This window comes from Myotis myotis, unplaced genomic scaffold (genome assembly GCF_014108235.1).
Source record: "Myotis myotis isolate mMyoMyo1 unplaced genomic scaffold, mMyoMyo1.p scaffold_m19_p_4, whole genome shotgun sequence".
NCBI classification, from domain to species: domain Eukaryota; kingdom Metazoa; phylum Chordata; class Mammalia; order Chiroptera; family Vespertilionidae; genus Myotis; species Myotis myotis.
In genome coordinates this window covers 24,365,354-24,377,410 of record NW_023416346.1, presented here as the reverse complement: position 1 = coordinate 24,377,410, position 12,057 = coordinate 24,365,354, and the positions used below count along the sequence as shown (strand labels likewise).

Genomic DNA, 12,057 nt, shown 5'->3' with positions numbered 1-12,057 from the left:
TATCACAGTAAGATTAGTTAACACCTCCATTACCTTTGTATTGTGTGGTTAAGAACATTTGAGATCTACTCTCCACCAATTTTCAAGTAGACAATACAGTATTGTTTACTATAGTCATCATGCTTAACTCTACCTTTCCTTCAAGGGAATTTCCACAGCTATAAATCATGGATGATAACAGGACTTACTTTCCATGGTGGCCATGAAGATGAATTGAGAAAATGAAGTTAAGGCACTTGAGGAGCTCACAACAGGCACTCATATAATGGTAGCTATCATCCGTACTGTAATGTTTTAAATGTTTATGTACTTTATCTTACCAAACCATTTCAAATCTTCTTTGTTGTCCTTCATTCACATTCATTCATTTATGTATTCATTGCGTATCTACTAAATGATTAAAGTGTGCTAGGCACCAAGGATAAAGCAGTGAATAAGAGATACATACTCACTATTCCCCTCAAGCTTATAGATGATTGAGTGAAAATCAATATTAAAAAATTAAAGTGTGATAAATATTATAATAGAAGAAGTAAATATCAATAATTTAGCACACAGTAACCCTAAACCATTGTGTCTAGGCTTTTTTTTTTTTTAATATATTTTATTGATTTTTTACAGAGAGGAAGGGAAAGAGATACAGAGTTAGAAACATCGATCAGCTGCCTCCCGCACACCTCCCACTGGGGACACGCCCGCAACCCAGGCACATGCCCCTGACTGGAATCGAACCCGGGACCCTTCAGTCCGCAGGCCGACGCTCTATCCACTGAGCCAAACCGGTTTCAGCTATGTCTAGGCTTTTATAGTATCCTCCAACTGGTCTCTACTTCTAGACTCTCACTTTGCTAATCTAGCCTCCAAACAAATAACAAATTAGTCATCTTAAAACACTGCTTTCTTCATGTATGCCTCCTCTCTAAACTTTTAATGGCTCCCCAATTCTTACAAGATATGTCCAAACCCTTAGCCTGGCCTTCATGAGGAGGCTCATGTGAAAATGCAAGGCTTTGAAGTTAGACAAAATCTGGGCTCTGCTGCTCACTATGTTTGTAAACTGAAGCAGAATGTATAACTCCTCTAAGCCTCGGTGACCTAATTAGTAATTTGAGAAAACAATTGCTCTTCCACATCTGGGACTGTCTACATGCTACTTCCCCTGCCTAAAATAGTTCCCCAACCCTTCCTCTGCCATCTCCATCAGATTAGCTCCTACATATCCTAAAACCAGCGCTTCAGCAGCAGATTGGATGGAAGAGTAACTAGATAGTATAGAGTATGGTAAGCATCTAAATAGCTGATCCAATCAAAAGTTCCAGGGGGCACTCAATTCAGCCTTGCTGGGCTAAGTGAACATGGATCCCAGGTTTGGAACGGATCACACTTCATTGATCCCTAACTACTATCATCCCTAAAGCCACATGACATCAGGCACAGTTTCTAGAAATCTACAAGGGAAACTCACCAATGAAACCTCAGAGCAGCACAGCGAGCCACAGCAAATGCTGCACTACTACCACACCTCTCCGCTAAGCCAGCATATTTCTACTGTGCTGCTTCCAGAAGACTTTTGGGAAGCCACCTAAGTCTAGGCATACTTGCTATTTAACCTGGGTACATAAGACACCTGGGAACATGACCAAAGAGCTTGATCCACCAAACTCCTACAGAATTGATGGGTCTCAGCCTTCACGCCATAGCTATGACCTATATGGTCAGCCATAACAATTTGTCATGTGAATGTATTTAGGGGCCAGACACTGGTCTAAATTCAGACCTGAACTAGGATTATTCACTCTGTGATAAAGGAACCCAAAAGCTCATGATTTGTTTTTTTCTTCATGAACCCAAACATTCACAGGACTCTCGCTAACACCTGCTTGATGAGTGAATACCCTCTTCAGCTTTCACCAGCACTGCTGACAAATTGTTCCACATGTACAAAACTTAGCCATAGCATCAGCTACCTCTGAAGTTAAATTTCAGTTGCCTAAATAAATTCCATAGGATCTTTCATCATCTAAAGAGGCACATTTGCTCTTCTGTTTAAAAATGTTTCCTCTGACATTGACAATAACAACAAAAATTAAGACTTCCTAGTGGAACTGGAGACAAATGGCAAAAGAGAGGATATAAGAGGACTAGTTTATTCCATTGCATACCTTTTAACTACCTAAAATCTGTAAGCTGTTTGAGGGCAAGTGCTACTTATGTTATTCACCTCTGTCATCAGCGATTAGTACAGGGTCAAAGCTAAGAGCAGCTGGTCCATATTTCTTAAACATCCACTAGGGGCCAGGCACTTGACTAGATACTAAGTAGGTGCCTGGTACATGTGGGGTGAATAAAATTGACGGATTTGTCATGCGTCCTTCTACCGAGGCAGATCATTAAGTGCAAGGACACTGGAGGGCCCAGGATATGCTTTATGCCTACGTACTTTGAGGAAGAACAGGGATTTGTTTGCCTTCATTCAGCATGTCAAGACTCGCTTTTTCCTCTGTGTCCTCTTATAATTTTAAAGCATTCATTCCTCCTTTTAAGAATGTACCTTTATTGTTGAAAGTATTACAGATGTTCATTCCTGTTCTTAATAGAAGGTTCAAAGTATACCAAGAGATTATTAAATGCCCCAAGTTTGTTGGGGGAAGTGGAGATTCATGAGAGGGAGAGAATATAAAAGAGACTAATTTCTTTTACCATCTTCAGAAAATATCGGAGCAATGGTATTTCTGAAAAAGAGAGAATCTGCATGATCTGCCTTCTGTATTCAATAGGCAGTTTGTGAAAGAAATATTCAGTGACGCTGTTTGATAATTTATTGTTGTCACCCTTCTCTTCACTCTTATTCTCTCAGGCCCACTGCAAGGGTTCATAGGGACACTGAAATTGTTGGAACATTTCATTTCACCAAGGAAAGATCTTTCTGGCATTTGCCTACATGCTGGAGGGTTCAGTCTCTCTTCCCTGATCTATCACAATTCCAACAGTCAGGTTCACTGAATTAGAACCCAGACTCAAAGCTCTCTCTTGTTCACTCGGATTCTCTAACCTCTATCCAGTTCTTTATTCATGGTACAGCCAATCATTGCTGTAGATTGGAAGGGCTTAGAGGATGTAAAAAAGAAACTCAACACTTGCCGGCTGTGGGTTGGGGTTGATATGTGTGAGTAAGAGAAACAGGGAAATGGAAGCCTACATTTAAATACCACTTTCAACGTCATTATTGTTAAGCTGATTACAATCTACTCACTATGTGCAGCACACAACACTACACAAATTGTATACTGCACTCAACACCCTACAGAACAGCATTTCAGGGGAATGTCATCTTTTTAGCCTGCTCCTTGGTTCAAAAATCTAGTCACATCAGCACAATTCACAATTCTGGAGCAACAGTTGCCAAAGTTGTCATTCTAGGAACGCTTGATGAGGTTTCAAGAGAAACTGAGGTTTGGGGCCCAAGTGACACATACCCAGAGAAGCCTTCTGGATCTTGAACCAGAAAGTAGCTAGACATAGAATGAATATTCATAACTATATATACATTGTAGGCGAAGTCAAGAATTGGTTGGTTATACTCTATCTTGGATTTCTCCAAAGAAGAAACCCCCAAGGAGTGTATTTTACTCCCAAAAGACTTATTTTTAGCTGGTAAGTGAGTAACCAGTTCTCATATCTTCATGAAACTGCCTGCAGTTGGAAGCATGAAGCAGAGTGCTAGGTCAGCTCCCTAAGTGAGGTCATTCACTTTCAATATGAAAATTGGAAATAACACAATTGTGTGTGTGTGTGTGTGTGCGCGTGTGTCCTCTTGTGTGTGAATAAATGTGCATGTGCCCTGATTTATAATCATGAAAAGAACTAAGTTTTGGAGAGAGAAAATGAGAGACAAGGAAAAGAATAAGAACTTAAGTTGTTTAAAACCAGAGGTCCAATCAGGCCAGGAAGTCAGTAAGGCTCTTTTTGCTCATGAGTCAAAATCATTTTTACTCTATATTGGTCAACACTTTGAGGCGGCCACTGGAGGCCCCACTGCATTCTAAATTAAACAAGCTGATCATGTTACTAGTGTCCAAACCTCCACTAACTCAGGGTTCTACACAGGATCACGTCCTAACCGTTCACAACATGTCCTTATGCAGCATCTCCATTCTTATACTCTACCCCTTGATTTGTCCAAGCTGGAACTCTTGATATTTACCTCTGTTCCTCCTGCTGATCTACCCTGTGTTGGTACAAGTTACTACCTGGAAACTCAGTACAGAACGTGGGTTTCTGTCTTTCCTACACCCATAATTCCAATCTATCAGTAGGTCTTACAGATTCCACCTTAAAAATAGGTCCCAGATCTGACCAGTCATCTGCACTCTAACACCACAGTCCAAGTTACCACCACTTCTCTGCTGATCTCTTCCAGTAGGGTCCTAATTTATCTCCCCTCCTGGCGTCTTTGTCTTCTTCCACTTAATTATTCACAAAGCCACCAGGCAACTCTTTAAAAACCCAAATCCTATTGTGTTGCCTCTAGCTTAATACTGTCTAATAGCTTTTCCTGTTGCTTAAAAAAAGGTCCAAATACTTTCACATGGCCTGCAAGGCCTTAGATGATGTGGCCCCTCTCCACCTTCCTGGCTTGAACTCCTCTGTCTCTCCCCTGAGCTCACTGCTATTTTCCGTCCTTTGGACATAATCCACTTGTTTCTACCTTAGAAGCTTTGCACATCCTCTGCCCTCTGCCTCTTTCTTGGCAAAGCACTTCGCATCATTTAGGTATCACTCTTAATACCACCTTAGACCCACTCCTAAGCTACAGAGGCATTTCTCTAATTATTCTCTGCTTGTTCACGCTGCTGGATTTTCTTCAGAGCATTTAGGACTTTATGACATTAGTTCAGTATTGTGTTACACATTTATTACAAATCTCCTCACTTTAGCACATAATCTTTGTGTGAATAGGGACCTGGTCTGTCTTGTGCATTGCTGTTATCTCCAGCATAATGAGTGAGTATATGCTGAAAGGCATACTAAATCTTCTTTTTTTAAAATTTGTAATTTATCTTTCCTCCCCAGTTGCAGTATTTAGTATCTGGACTGATACATTTGATTATGGCACAGAGGGTGGGACTGTTTGCTGAAATCTTATCATGTCTGATAGTTCTGCCATAGGCCATAAGCCCAGTGGCAATCCAAAACTGCTCTCTGTCATTCATCACCAGGAAACCTGTGCAGGAGAGTGGGGAGCTCAGTGTGCTGAGGGCTGAGCTATCTGTGGAGGGGTCAGTGCAGAGATTTACATGTCCTCCTTTAACGTGTTTCCTTTATTTTCCATAGCATTGCCTTTGTTGGCACCCATCAATATGCCCATCTCCACAAGTTCCAGGCTCTTGTGAATCTCTGTATACACAATGTTGTTTTTTTTTTCCTTTCTTTCTTCCATGCCTTATCCCCCTGGCAAACTCCTAATGATCCTTCAAAATTCAGTACAAGCATTGCTGCCTCTACAAATATTTCCCTAACTCCCATTTCTACCACTGCCTCAAAGTATACCTTGTACAGGTAAGTTAACAATTACAAAGCAATGTGATGGCTTCCCTTCTAAAGTGTAAGCAATGTGATGTCAGTGACTCAGTTTTTCACATTTACATAGGGGAATGAGTTCACCGACTCATTCATTAGACATTTATTGAGCACTTGTTATCAGAAAAAATTCCAAGGCCAGTGCCCTTTTCACCACAACACACTCCACAATTGCTAATGGGCACCTCATGTCTGCATTTCTCCAGTTGAATTTCCAGTTAGTTTGAAGGTGTCAGGTGTCATGAAATTTATGTGATTAATCCCTTGCTATTTTTAATCCATGCAGATCTGAAGAATCAGTAAACTGAAAGCTTTCTGGGGGAGGCAGGAATCTAAAACTGCATTTTGGAGAGATAAAACAGATGGAAATTAGGAAAGCAAGGATAACAGACAAAAAGGCAAAATGAGGAATGTCAACTAAAGTCTAACAGGATTTTTAGAAAGGGAGACCAGAATAATTTTAAGATATAATGGCAATAGTTCCCAAGAATTGAAGATAAAAAAGAAATCCTCATCTTTAGGGTCACTTAATATTTGACAAAGGAGGCAAGAGCATACAATGGAGTAAAGACAGTCTCCCTAATAAATGGTGTTGGAAAAATTGGACAGATATGTACAAAAAAATATGAAACTAGCCCACCAATTTATACCACATACAAGAATATACTGAAAATCATAAAAGACACTAAGTTCAAGAAAGGATAAATAATATCAAATCCATACCTAGAGACATTGCAGTGAAACTGTAGGACCTTGCCCTGACTGGTTTGGCTCAGTGGATAGAGTGTCGGCCTATGGACTGAAGGGTCCCAGGTTCGATTCCAATCAAGGGCATGTACCTTGGTTGCTGGCACATCCCCAGTAGGGGGTGTGCAGGAGGCAGCTGATCAATGTTTCTCTCTCATTGATGTTTCTAACTCTCTATCCCTCTCCCTTTGTCTCTGTAAAAAACCAATAAAATATATTAAAAAAAACTGTAGGACCTTGAACAAAAAATATTTAAAGTGACTGAAGAAAAACAAAATATTGCCTATAAAAAATAATCCTATTGACAACAGCAACAATTTTAAGGTTGGCAGTGGGGACTAAGATATCTCTACCCAGTTAACCTATCATTAGAAAAGTAAAGGTGAAATGTCAACATCTTCAGCCAAATAAAATCTTAGTTTATTATTTAGAGAACATCACTAAAAGGATAATTTGAAAAAAGGCAATTATATCCAAGTGAAAGGATAATGTAAGAGAAGATGGAAAGCAATGAAGTTGCTGGTGAATCTAAATAAACACTAGCTGTAAATAAGAAAATAAAATGATGGCCAATAGAGAAAATGTGAAAACAAGGTGAACTAAATACTGGTAGACAATAATTTGATACATGGTAATTGAAATATTAAAGTTAAAACTATAGACTTACAATTCCTTACAATTCTTGGGTGTGGAATCAAGAAACTGAATAGCTTTAGATTTGTTAAGCTAATCAGTCATACAGCTTAACATTTAAAGAAAAAAATAGTAAAATAATATAAAGAAACACTAAGGGAAGGGTTTTTCCCCCTCCTTTGTAAGCATTGAACTGGTGACTCTAAAATCTACTTTCTCTGATGTTTTGATACCATCCAAACCTCTTATCCTGCTGAGGTGCAGATTTAATGATGTCAGATATTTCTGTTAGAGCCCCTAGAGCAGTGGTTCTCAACCTTCCTGATGCTGTGACCCTTTAATACAGTTCCTGATGTTGTGGTGACCCCCAACCATAAAATTATTTTCATTGCTACTTCATAACTGTAATTTTGCTACTGTTATGAATCGTAATGTAAATATCTGATATGCTATATGTGTTTTCCGATGGTCGCGACCCACAGGTTGAGAACCACTGGCATGTCAAACTCAAAGGCTAACACAGGCCAAATAAATAAGGTTTAAGTTTATGTGGGCTGCAAAAAAACAAAAACTTCAATTTTCATAGAAACGTAGGTTTATTTCAATAGAGACATGCTGAATACAAAGGGCTGAAATAAATGAGTAATCGTTAACATAAAATAGAACATTTTAATAAAAATTAATATTTTTCTTGAGCATTAACTTACCAGACACTAAATAACTGCACAAATTAATAAGCACAAATAAACCTATTTTTCTTGTTCTCCAAAAGCGAAATATTTCCTGTTGCACACACCAAACAAGTCAGTCCAAGACTAATGACATAACTATAGGTTGCTAAAATATTCGCTGCTAGCATTAGTGGAGAGAAATGGTGCACCTGCACACAAGGTGCATAAGGGAAATGACTGCAACATGATTATAGTAATCAGTCATTAGCGAACGTTGTAATTTGTTATTAATAATTATGTATAACAGGATATTGTAAAAATTAAGTGACAAAATTTTTATTAAAATGTTTCTTACATACCATTATATTGGCTGGGCCACAAAAATATTTGTTGTGGGCCACATGTGGCCCACGGGCCACAAGTTTGACATGCTTGCCCTAGGGTATGGCAGTTGACATTAATTGATGATTATACCAAGGTATACATGCATCACCTGTTTTATGTCACACACACAAAGGTTCTTCATGTGGCACATTGGCTGAAAAACAAACTAAGGGAATGTGCCACTTATTATGGTAGGTAAATCAATCTCATTTTCATCTGATCTGCTCCTAGTTCTCTGAATGAAACCATCCCTCCTTTCCTAACAGGATTCAATCAATCCTGCAACTTCTTTTCCACAGATACGCTCACAATCATATTTTTAGTAGTCATTTGAATCTTCTATCTGCTAACTTTTTAACTGGTTTTTTTTTTTTTTTTTTTTTTTTTTGGAGAAGGAATAAAAAGTCTAAAAGGAATCTCTATTTCTTACCTATCTTTCTATCCATGCAACTAGCAAACAAGCAGGCAGGAAAAATGAAGAAGAATAGAAAATCATTCAATGATTAAAACCCTGCATAAGAAACATCTTGGTAGAAATGTTTAAATACCATACATACATATTTCCAGGCAACAGCTTTTGTAATCTATGAAGGCATCCTGGATGTATTTGTGAATGGGCTCTACATTTCAAGCAAAACACAAAATGTACGCAGCATCACCTAAATGCTTAAATAAGAACATAACATCAGTTATAGGTGTCGCTGAGGGACCCCACATTTGGCAAAACACTCCTAGTTTAAGGAAACACATTTAATTAAATATCTAAAGAATAAGCAAACCAAAAAATAGTTATGTCTTAGGTAGACAAGAGGAGCACCTGATGATTAATATTCAAACCCAAGAACTGGATTAGACATTGAATGAACTTTTCATTATTTGTTATAGGAAGAATGGGTTTTAAGTTCAATTTCAGAGAATCTGCTAGTATTAGTGGATCTGCTATTGTTTCTGGAAATAGTAAAAAAGAAAAGCAGAAATAAAACATAGTTCCCAGTGAGTTTCCAGTCCCTAAAAATTTAAAAACAGCTTAGCCCTAGTGGGTTTGGCTCAGTGGATAGAGCATCAGCCTGCTTACTAAAGGATCCCAGGTTTGGTTCCAGTCAAGGGCACATGCCCATGTTGTGGGCTTGATCCCAAGTAGAGGGTAAGCAGGAGGCAGTTGATCAATGATTCTCTCTCATCATTGCTGTTTCTATCTCTCTTTCCCTCTCTCTTCCTCTCTGAAATAAATAAAAATATATATTAAAAATATATAAAGTCCCTGGGGAACTTTTGGATATATACATAAATATACACTGCCCTTGGGGAGCTCAGTGGACTGCTGTTGGTCAGTGTGCATTTTGGTCTAATATATTTTTGTTGAATTTTATATGGGAAGAAAGAGTACACATAAGTTGTAATTTCATGAAAAAATTACTTAAAAGTGACTAAGAGGCCCTAACAGGCTCTGGCTTTGTAAAACACTTTAACTCTGTAAATAGGGTTGTCTAGGTCATGTCTCCAGCAGGAGAAAGTCAACATTAGAGCATGTCAGAATGTTCATTCATCTTTACTCCAAAATTTCAAGGAAAGAAACTACCATTTTCTATCAGGTATGGCTTCACAACTGAGCTCCAAATATGCCACAGAATGTTGCTCTTTCTGCCACAGAGCAATGAAGAATATTCTGCTCTGCCAGTTTGGATTTTTGATAAGTTCATGGATGTCATAGATATACAGATACAAATGAAGTTTATCCAGCTCATGTGATCATTTTACTGAAAGACTTTTACAGATTTGAGTAAGAATCATGGAAAAAATTCCAAATAACCCAATTCAAAATATTATCAAATGAATGCTCAGTCTGGTATATCTGGAATGAATGTCCCCAGGCCTGTGATCATGTTGTGATCTCAAAGTCACCCATGTCTAATTTTCCTTAACTGAAAAATGAGGATAAAGACAGAATGCCCCTCACAGAGTTGCTGTGGGAACTAAATGGGTTAATATACAGCCTTTAATAAATATCAACTGGTATTGTTTTTTTTTGTCATTGGTATACTCACTGGTCTTGTTAATACTAGATTCATTCATTCACACAATCCACTGACTTATTTAACATATATTTACTGAGCATCTGCCATATGCTAGTTACTGTTCTAGGCCTTGGGGACAGAATTTAATAAAAGCAAGTCCCTATTCCCTTGGGCCTTACATTTCTATAATCTATGGATTACAGAAAAGTTAATAAACAGTTAAAAGCATATTGTCAGGTAGTAATGTGTGCAAGGAAGAACAATAATGCAGAATAAAGGGGCTACTTTACATAAGTGTCAGGGAAGACCTCACTAAGAGTGACATTTGAGCAGAGACTTGAGGTTTTAATGTTCCTGGTGACTAGGCCACCTATATATTTTTTTTTCCAATTCAATTGCTCAAGCAATTGGTCTAGCGGGCTCCCTTGGCCTTCAATCCTGTCTCCTTTTTGCAGCATTCATATTTTTGTTGCTCAGGGATATGCAATGATGCTGACAACATCACAATGAGGCAGGTAAAAAAAGTCTCATTTGCAGCCCAGCTACAAAAACTTTAATGTTAAATTTGGCAGATTATTATTCCACCTGCTGATCCCTAAAGAGTAAGCTGCTGCCTTTTGCTTCCCCATTCTAAGAATAGATGGCTGCTTCTGTAAAGTGCTGTGTAACAAAGAGGCTACATGGCTTTCCATCCTACTTATTTCCTATGATTCAAGTCAATTAGGACAGTAGTGTCAGCTTCTGCTTCCCCAACGAACTATGTTCAGACAGTGAAGTAAACAGGATGTGGATACCTTTGTTAGGAAAAGCCTTGGGGGAACTTCTTAGCTCAGCTTAACTAGGGGAGCAAGAGCAAGGGGGCATCTACTCTCTCCCAGTGCATAGGATACTATATCATTACTTCCATTAAGGCAGAATCTACTGGAAGGAAATTCTGAACTATCTCAGTCTCCCACAGTCACCTCTCCATTAGCTCCTATCCTCTTTTCCTAGCAGACTGATAATAAGACTGTGGGTTGGGAACAGAACAGGGAGTTGAAATGCAGATTGCAGCTGGAGTTCTAGTAATTCAGCCATAGGAGACTGGACAGAGCTGTCACAATGCCCTGGGGCCTAGGCATTGCATTCCTTCCATTAAAAGAACTGTAGGAAGTCTTCCATGTGGCCTTTTCATTTTCTGCTCCTTTCCATCTGGGAAGAGCACAGACCAAGAGGACCACCTTCAAATAGAGACTCTGTCAATGCGCGTGCTCCCTGAGGCCAGGAGATGGGGTGGGGGTGTGCTTTGGAGTAATTCCCCTGAGAGTAGAGCACCAATTGGGATTTCTGCTCTGGGCCATCCTGGCGATCTTATCTGTTCCTGATCTCATTATTACACCCCTGTTTTCTTTTCTTTCTTTCTTTCTTTTTTTACATGGCAACATTTTATTTATTTTTTTTTAATTTTGTTTTATTGCTTAAAGTATTACAAAGAGTATTACATATGTCTCCTTTCCGCCCCCCTTGACATTCCCCCAGCCTCCCCTACCCCCCAGTGTCTTATGTCCATTGGTTATGCTTATATGCATGCATATAAGTCCTTCGGTTGATTTCTTAATGAGCCACATATATTTGGGATTGACAGCTTTACTTGCTTTTGAAAATTATAAACTTAACTATTATTTATCAAATATCAAATAAGGATGCTGATTAGAAAAGGCATCCTGATGTGCTAGAGAAAGCATTGAGTGTGAGGTCCAAAGCACGGGGTTTTAATATTGAGAGAAGACAGAAAGGAAGATAATGTTACACTCAAATAGTAGTGAATTTGTCTGTGAAATGGGATCACAGGTGGTTTTTTCCTTCTTTATCATTTTCCATATTTTTCAAATATTATCTAAAGCATATCAAATCAGAACACTGACATCATATAAAAGATCAGTGTTAGAATCCCATTTTTATCATTTATTGTTTATGTCACTTTAGAGGCAGGTACAGTTCCTTCTTTGGGTCTTTATCTTTCCCATCTATAAAAGAAGAGGCAGAGG

The 12,057-nt window shown here is 38.6% G+C and overlaps 1 protein-coding gene across 3 annotated transcripts in view; it reads right to left on the bottom strand.

Annotated features, from left to right (window-relative positions):
* Positions 1–12,057, bottom strand: part of FGF13 (fibroblast growth factor 13) — a 652,755-nt gene that overhangs the window by 309,368 nt on the left and 331,330 nt on the right. The gene's annotated exons all lie outside the window — the stretch shown is intronic.